Genomic DNA, 9,649 nt, shown 5'->3' on the forward strand with positions numbered 1-9,649 from the left:
ATACTCTCCCCAGTGAGAGTATCACATGGATATTCTCTTTTGCATTTTTTATAGCATTCGCATCTCTAGCTGTAAAAGATTAAATTAAAAGAGTATTTGACCTGCCTTCTGTGGTCAGTGCCACTCTAGCAAGCAATACATCACTGGAGGAATGTCAACTTCATGACCCATTACTCAAATGAGGCGCCAACTAAGAAGAGTGAGTTGAGAGATCCAAAAGTTTTAAATTTATTGTCATGATACATCTAAAAATAATAAAAAAATCCTCCTATGGTACAGGGAGTGGGAGGCAGAGGAAAGAGAGTGTAGAAAGTCTCTCAGGTCAATCAAAACTTTAAATAATATGACTCTGGCAAACAGGTTTTTTTCACATGAGATATCTAATTTTGCTAATTTGATTTTCCTCCTTGTGTAAAAGGCAAAATGTTTTTTATTGTCCCTCAGTACAGCCTTTAGACTAGATTTTGGGCAGACTTACAGTGTCAGATTGGATTTGGATGGATGAAGATATACCAATCACTCCACCCTTGTGTGATGAATTGTTAGGAAAAAGGCTTTTCTCCAGAGGGTGGTTGGGCACTGGAACAGGCTCCCCAGGGAAGTGGTCACTGCCTGTCTGAGTTCAAGAACCATTTGGTAAATGCTCTCAGGCACATGGTGTGATTCTTGGGTCTATCCTGTCCAGGGTCAGGAGTTGGACTTCAATGATCCTTGTGGGTCCCTTACAACTCGGGATATTCTATGATTCTATGGTTATCCTGAAGCAAGGAGGACCAGTTTGTGACTCAGCTGCTACCCAGCTGCAGTTTTTCAGGCCGGATTGTGTAAGCTGGGTCTCATTTCAGGGGAAACAGTTGGGGCAGCAGTAGCTCCGGAAGTTTAGTTTGACTGTCCTGTACCTACCACAGAGTAGCCATTATTCCTGCTTTCATACTCTTTCCAGCCTCAGATTTTCCTCATATCTTTCCTGCAGCCTCACTCTCCCTTGCCCTGTGGTCCTTCTCTATCGCTCTTTTGTTCTTATTTCCATTTGGCTTTTCCATAAAAATTTCTCTTTTTCCCCCCTTTTTAAATCGTGCATCCTACTGACTCATCTCTTCTGGGCTACTTCTTCAGGTACACATATCCTTGAAACAAATCTGGGAAAGGAAAGAAATAACTTCTTCGTGGACGTGGACTCTGCTGGCACAGTTTAACCCTACTGCCCCACTCAGTCTGATACATCTGCATAAACTTTATACTCTTGCAGAATGGGTATTTTTAAGGATTTCTGTAGCCAATAGTAAGTGAAATGAGTATTAAAAAAGTCCCAAGACTGACATGTGCTTCCGGATGCTACTAGAAGGCATACAGGGAGGAGGAAGGACTAATATCTGTAAGCCAGGGCACAGCATTTCAAGCTTTAATGTAGAAACTGAAGCATCTGGTTTCTGATGAAGAAAGGCTGAAATACGACATTTGATGTACTCAGAGGTAGATCTGTTTGTGCTACTGCTCTTTTAGAAGGCTTAATGAAAAAAGTACAACCACAGGAGACTCAAAAGTAAGGCATTAAAAGGATGAGCAAAGGACAAGATTTCAGCCTAGTTTCTGATGCGTGACATGCTACGGAGTGCTCTAGTATGGAAGAAATTCCAGAGACCTTCAAGAAATGAAGGAATTTTAAGAAAACAGTAAAGATTTCAGAGCTGCACTGTGTTACAGTATTCTCTTTTAAGTATGCATAGTTTTGCAGCTTCTGCAGTGCCAAGGATTTTTTTTCATAAACTTTGTATTTGATCTTATGAAGTATATAACTATATATTATCTCACATTAATACATGGTAATATAACTACACATGGCATTTATGAATTAGTTGATCAGACTTTTGAGGAACCCCAGCCCTGTGGAATGGAGAAACACACTGTCTGTGCCAAATACTGCCATAAATTGTACCCGTATGACTCTGATGCTGCTTGCAGCAGTTTTGATAGGATTTTAAGTATAGGAGAGAACTGAATTCAGACTGTTGATATAAATATCTCCTTGTACATGTGTAACGGTTCCTACCTTTTTTTTTCTCATCAATTCTTCTATGACCCTTACTCAGATCACAGTCCTGCTGCAGCCATTGCTGGGTTATTTTCCCGAGCTGCCAAGGACCCAACTGTGCTCATTTGGGATTTGTCTGCATGGAGTTTCCTGTAAGATTGAGGCTTTTGCTGCTTGGAAAAAAGAGAGTCCAATTCATTATGTTTGACTGGCACCTAGGAAAATGAAGCTTTAACTGTAAGTGTATTATTCTACTAGTAATAATTATAATAGTAATTATAATATTATTGCTATTACATTTTCCTACTACATTATGGTACTAAAATATGTTATTATATTTTTTATTATTACAGTAATTTACATAGTTTCACTGTATTGAAACCAAGCCATACACACACACACACATATATATATATATAGATATTTATATGAAGAGAGAAACACTTTTTGAAACCTAGTTTCATAGCTGCTGAAAATAGCTCATTTTCCAAGCTCTGGCTTTTTGGAGGGATAATCCCCAGCACAGTAGTAAGCCAAGACACTGTAGGCTGGAAACAAAAGTATATGACTCAAAAGAAAGGCTCTTATTCATGGCAGAATTACTGCAGCAGCTCACACTTCTGTGCTGGGACAAAGCAATCTCCAGAAGGGTGTGATCTTGGCTGAGGAGAAACAGTCTGAGTCCAGTTCTCCACCAGGTTTGGTTTGTGGTGTCTCATGGGCTGACAGGAAGGTCAGTCCCTACGCAATAGCTTGCCCTTCCCCGAGGAGCTGTGAAAAGCTGTGCAGAGCTCACTCCTCCGGCCACAGCCACAGAGGAAACAAGCTATTCACACACAGGCTCGCTAACACAGAGGTCCCAAAGCAGCTGCTGGCGCTCCCTGCTATTTTGGCACCTAGAATCCATTTTTTTAACGGTACTCTGTAACAGGTATGAAGTGTATCTGAGCATTGCAATTTATAATGCCACAGAAGGGGGGAAAAAAAAAAATCTTAAAAATGACAGCACAGCAGTGGAATACTTAGCTTAAACTTTGGCAAAATAATTATCTTTGTGCACTATACATAGTGTGATTTATAGTATGGCTTCATGAGAGACCAAATGAAACCCTGGGGTGAATTTTACTCAAAAAGAGCAAAAGTAAGATTAATGAACTGGAATTTTGCACATATACCATTCCACTGGACAGAGACGTCACTTTTTATGCTAGGAGTCCCACCTATATATTTATATTTTAATCCATTGATTCTTACATATTTTGCATAATTAAATTTGCATATTTATACATAAGTATTATGAAGATTTATTACAGTGCCTCCCAGACATGCCAGATGCTTTAGGTACAGTTCCACATACACATAGTTCTCTGTTTCAAAGAGTTTAGAAGCTGGAAATGGAAGCTCGGAAATGTCTACACTCAGGTATGGCTTTCCTCAGTTTATGTGCAAAAGTGTTTGCAGGGTTGGGCCCTGTACAAACAGCTGAAGTATGAATATGGCAGTCCTGAAAATCATGACTCTTGGACTTATTTGAATGCCATTTTTTTACCATTTTGGAATCAGAAATCAATAGATTTAATACTCTTCAAGTCTAACTTGGCTTGGAGATTATTCAGGGATGTAAATTTTGGGGGGGAATACTCTGGAAATATCTTAATTTTTCTCTCCAAAAGCCATATCAAAATGCAGCGGTACAAAGGGGACCTGAAAGCCCCTGTGAAAGAAATTGCTTTGGCAGGAGTGCGCTGAAATATGGCCATAGATGTTTCTGCAAGGAACCTTCTCTATGGAGGTTATGGCAGTACTCAGGATGGATTTTCAAGAAATTCCCATTGGTTCTTTGATCGATACATCTGGGGCATAGTGGGGGTTCTCCAGTCCTAAGCACAGTGGAACTAAGGTAATTTTCAGGGTGGTCAACTTAACTTTATCTTCCTCAGAGTGTGAAGTGTCTCCAGGAAACGCAGCACAGAACCACAGGGAGTTTTTCCACACTGAAACACCCTTTGTCCCCCACCCCAAGAGTCAAAGCAGAACCATGTGCTGCCCACAGAGCCCACCCGTCCCTCCACTGCCTGTCACTGGGTCGTTCCCCTCCAAGAGTGCCACTACACCAAAGCTGGTGCTCCTGTACGCCATAATTTGCCTGTGAAAGTACTTTTTGGCCAAGCCTAATGGATTTTTGAGTGGGAGGGTACAGCTGGTCCCCCGGGTGGTGGTGGCACTCACAGGCCTATGGTGTCACCTGATGATTGCAGGGGCTGGCTGGAGCCCCAGGGCCCCACTGGCACCCCCTTTCCGCCCTGTTCGCACTCACTGGGCCTTTCTGAATGTTCCTTTTTCCCCCACACTAACCCAAATAAACAGAAGTTTCCATAATGATGATGAATGTCCACCAAAGGCTAAAATAATGTGCAAGTTTCTAATTTGTTTTTAAATATAGCGATTTTATTTGTGAGGTTTTTTGTGTGAGCCTCTCAAACACCATTAAACTCATACTCAAATATTTACAATGTGTTTATACTTACCGTGTTCACCTCTGAACAAATTGTTTGACCTTATTTGCAAATGTGTTACAAGAACTCCCAATGACAGATGATCTTTCATAGGAAATCACAACATGTAAGTGAAATTGAAGCTATGCTGCTGCCCCGTGCAGTATATCAAAGTGTTCGGATCTCCCTAAAACATAAATTTGTGGTGCAGCCACCCTGGCAGACCCTGGGTGGGGATGAAGAAGGGTCCTCCTTTAACCTCTGGTGCACAGACGCGCACTTCAGGGGTCAGTTTACACCATGCAAGATGAGGGCATTTGACGTGCAAAACCTACAGGGCTGATGCTACCCAGTCACTCAAATCACATAATTAATGTGCTTCTGGGTTCCAATAATAAACAATTCTGATGCCTACTCACTACAGCCAAACTTCCTTGGCTAAATAAACAGCTTTTTGCTTAAAAATGTCTCTTATCCAAAATGAAGTTTTCCATCTATCGACCAATCCCACTATGAGCTTGTGTTTTTATGGTTGGCAGGGGAGACAGCAACTAATCTAGTTTCCCACTGATTATGTTAAGATTGAAAGAATTTATTAAAGAATTATTTATGTTTCTCTACCTATAAATTTTATGCTGACATTTGCTCACGTTATCTCCAGACACAGTAGTCATACTTAAGCTATGTCATTTTAGCTAACTAAATATTATTCTATTTATGGAACTAATGGATGGTACGGGAAACATGAAATAAATATTGAAAGAAAATTTAGATCACTCAAATGATATATTTTTATATCCGAATGTCTAAAAACAGACATCAAAGAGCAAGAGGGGGCATATCATTGTGTGTCTTACCCCATTGAGGAACTGAAAGGATCATTTCAAAGCATTTCCCACTTGCCAATAAAATGGTTTTGGTCAGACTCTTCTTTTGTTACTCAACAGCTCTTAATAAGATGGATGCACTGCAGGGGAAGCATTTTCTTCCGCAGGTAGTGCTGTGGGCAACTTACAGGTTGAGAAAAATGGTGAAGAGCTCCTTCAAACCCAGTGATCCAACCCAGTCCTTAAATCCACAAATTTTGTGTTGAACCATTTCCATGGGTATCACCGAAACTGCTGTAAGTCAGCAATCCTGATTTACAATATCTGTGTCCAGTAAAAGAATCAGGCCAATTACAGTTCCTCGAACAGGAGCCTAAGCAATGTCTGTTCCCAGTTTAGACACAGTCTAGACATCATTCTTCAGCCATCCTAAAGCCTTTCTGGAAAGACAATATTTCATAGTCATGTAATCATCGGCTCTTTGTTGACATGACCAATATGAAAGTCAATTGGTGTCAGCTGTAGTGGTGATTTTGTGATGGGAACATCTACTCATTTTTTTCTGAATGAGACTTAGTCTTGGCCACTGTTAATAGGGCACGGATGAAAGCTCCAGATCCTGTTACAAGTCCTTTGAGTAAACTAGTTACTCATAATTTTTTCACATAGTTTATCTCCTTTGATTTGTAAAATTGCTTCCAGTTGATGCTTTGAGTCCAGGTGCCTTTTGAGTAATAAAAAACCTTTGCACCAACCCCCAGACAAATCCAAATGCTCCTTTCTACCTATTCTGATAGTTTAGGTGATGCTGTATCTTCCCCAGCCCTTCACGGTCCTTGAATTTTTCATGTCTGTTAATTAATCACTCTGACACACAGAGTTCTGCCACACCAAAAAATGTTGTAAATATTCTATATATAGTCCTCAAATAGGACTAGCAACTAGGGATTTCTGCTTTGTTCTTTTATCACACATATGTTTTACTTTGATGTAAACATTGTTTCAAAAACAGTAAAAAGAGCTTTTTCATGTTATGCATAGATTATTCCATAAACATATGCATCCTGTCAGACACAGTAATAATTAGAAATAGCTGTAGTTTCATTGCTGACTCCATAGTACTTCAAACTTCTTAGTTTTTTAAAAAGTAAAAACCAGATGCACATCTTTGATTCTGAGCAGAAACTCTCTCATTTCAATTAATTTCCCTGTCACTAGGACTCATTTAGTGCTCATAAATAATAAATAAATAACGAACCAAATAAACTCACTACATTTTTAAAATTTTACAACATTAACATTTCACATACAAAATTCAGCTGGGTAAAGGAATTGAGGCTGGTTAAATTTGAAAATGTCCCACATAAAAATTAAAGTGAAATTCAGAAGTGTTCTTACAAAATGACTGATATTTTGTTGTTGTTCCTGAATATTTTTTTACTATTCAGACAAACTGATGACATGTATAAACCTCCATTGTATCATAAAAATGTAGTCAAAGAAAATTTTATCATAAAAAAATTGAATTAAAAAGCTTTCAGAGGGATGGTGCATTTAAATGAGTCTTATGTGCCACGCAGAGAGCTCTGTGGATAGTAAGATTGGAGTACTCTGTTCAACACTGACATATTTATTTTTAATAAAACATTTATTTTTAATAAAACATCTAGTACAGGCTGTACTAGATGATCTCTTGATAACAAAGGCAAAGTTTAAAGGTGTTATTTGCTCTTACACCTGTTCATGCGTTGAACATCCTAGCTAGTAAGTATAGCAATGGCAGTAAGAGAGAAGTAAAAGTGTGGCGTTTATTTAAACCTGACTATCACAGGTAGCAGTAGATTAATTTTCATCATGTTTAATAGATTGGACTCAAAACTCAGTGAACTCAACAAAAATATCCACAGTGCCTTCAGGATGGATCAGGCATTTTTATACTGCCTGGTGTTAAAGTTCAGCGCAGCTACAAGGAAGTCATCTTGGGCACCTCTGCAAAATGTTGTAGTTTCAAGCTGCACTTGTCTCTTACAGCTCCCCAGCTCAGGGCCGTGCCACGTGCCCTGGGGAAGTGTTTTGTCCTACCACTAAGCCAAGCAGAGTCTCCTGGCTCTAAAGTGGATGGCTTCACCTAGAGGTATTGCAGCTGCTCAGGGTAAGAGGAGGGCCTGAGTGTCAATGGGCAATTGTGCTTGTCAGCTTTACATCTTTCACTTTCAGCCCCTCCCTTTTTTTCCCTACCTCTTTTATAAACAAACTTTTCAGGAAAATTCTGCTTTGCAAGGAGCTGTGCCAAGTGACATGCTTAGTGAACTGTGCTACCCTGGATAATTAAGAAGAGCTAAACTCTGGGTTTGTTACAACAGCTTTAGCTACAGAGCTATTATTGACACTGTGTAAGTATCAACAAAATAATTGCCCAGCGATCATACTTCAACTTTTATTTCTGAAATGCATTAAGTGAACTACTTCTAATGCTAATGTCTCTGAAGATTAATTAAGAGGGTTGGAGAGGAAATTTTTTTAAAAATACAGTTCAAGAAGTAACTTTTTCTACCAGATGTTTCTAATGTAGCTCTAGGAAACCAAGTGTCACATCACCTAAAAATTAGATTTGGCTCAGTGGGAATTTCCAGTACAATTTTGTTTTCTTCAAAATTATACCAGTTAGTGAAGAACAGAAAAAAATAGCTTTTCTTTGATGACATCACTGCTACAGTTTTCAAAAAACATTTAGATGGATAACAGATAATCTGACTGTTATGAATTTCACAGTGTGCTTTTGACTTTGGTGTATTTGAGATAATATCACATCTATCACAAAGAGCTTGACAGAGACGCTTTCTCTTTAATTCTCCCTTTACAAACAGGATTTGATCTACTTCCTCTTCTCCCCTCTGAGGCCAAGGAAATTCTTTCTGTTCACTCTTCGAGCATCCAAGTGTATGTAAAAAATTATTTTTGGTGTCAGGTATGCACTGATGTTCCTCTGAATAAGCATTTTGTGCTAGAAGAAATAAATTAAATGCTATAAAATGAATAATGCTCCCAGGATTCCTTCTGCTGCTTAGCCCTCCAGTGCAAGTGGTGCCAAGCCTGAAAGGTAAACTAGAGTTTTCCCAGCTTGTTAAACTGAGTCCTGAAACCTTCTGTGTTTGAGGCAGTGGGATACTGAGTACTCTACCACTACAAGCTCTTGTGGTTTTATGACCAGATGGAGATGGGATTTAAATACCAACAGGCAGCAGGATACCAAAATTTAACTAAGTATCTTAATAGATAAGTGGATAAATCTGTGATTACATGTTGCCAATGGCTCACTGTTCGTTGTTCAGAAATAAATGCCCCTAGCAATCCTTCAGCAGTAATGATATCAGCAATACTTATCAGAAACAGACTGATGCCTTTGTACAAATGGTGCTGATAAAGAACTCGCAAAGCAGAGCAGAGCAGAGAACAATTCAAACAAGTGGAATGAACAAAGGAGTCTATGGCTTATCTTTCATGGCATTTTCCATGGCTTCAGAGTATCTGACAGTGGAGCTGATGGGAATATATACTTTCCATGACAACAGTTACATATGTCGCTTGCACTTTCAATGTCTCTGCTGGAGCAGAGCATGCTCAGTCTCCTGCCTGCTGATGCAGGATGGGGCAACTCTGGCACATGGGATAAGCCACCACTTCAGCTATACTGGCCCCAGAGTGATAGGTAACTTAAGGTCCTTAGGATGGTGTCTTGGGATGGTTGTTTTCTGCAGCTGCACCTGTTTGTCTCCAGATAAATCTAATTTTTTTTTTTTCTATAGTCACCACAGTTCTCATTCCCAAAAGAGCAGCCATAGCAGAAAACCCCAGGGTCACCATTTGTCACTCTTGTATTTGCTAGACCATTGTCTTACTTCATTTGTACCATGCTGTGGGTTTCCTGTAAGAAAATACTAGATTTTATTTTAATCCTCATTTTTATGTGATGAGCCTCACATTATGTCCATCCATATCCCTGCCGTTCCATGAACAGTTTGTAAAGATGGACTTGGGACTGGAGCCTACATTGCTTTAAATAATTAAAATAATCATGCTTAAAATAATCTTGCCTCATCTTCTTTCTTTATAACAAATATATTGAGGTCACAGGGAATGACTCATTTCATTTACACTACCTGAAAACAGCGGAGTTTTTCTCTTTCCTTGTCTCTCAAAACTTATTCTTGCTCTTTCTCCTTCTGCTTTTGTTGCCTTCTTTCCCATCCTCCTTTTCTTTTTTTCACTATAAGGTCTTTGCTGTGCTCATTAAC

General features: G+C 39.3%; 1 long non-coding RNA gene across 1 annotated transcript; it reads left to right on the forward strand.

Moving 5' to 3' along the window:
* The first annotated feature begins 1,135 nt into the window (after positions 1 to 1,135).
* Positions 1,136 to 9,290, forward strand: LOC108495658. The gene is made up of 3 exons (XR_001874189.1): positions 1,136 to 1,282; positions 2,091 to 2,269; positions 7,617 to 9,290. It is a non-coding gene; the product is annotated as an uncharacterized LOC108495658 (long non-coding RNA).
* Positions 9,291 to 9,649: the final 359 nt, after the last annotated feature.

Source organism: Lepidothrix coronata, unplaced genomic scaffold, assembly GCF_001604755.1.
Source record: "Lepidothrix coronata isolate B3197 unplaced genomic scaffold, Lepidothrix_coronata-1.0 Scaffold33, whole genome shotgun sequence".
Lineage (NCBI taxonomy): Eukaryota > Metazoa > Chordata > Aves > Passeriformes > Pipridae > Lepidothrix > Lepidothrix coronata.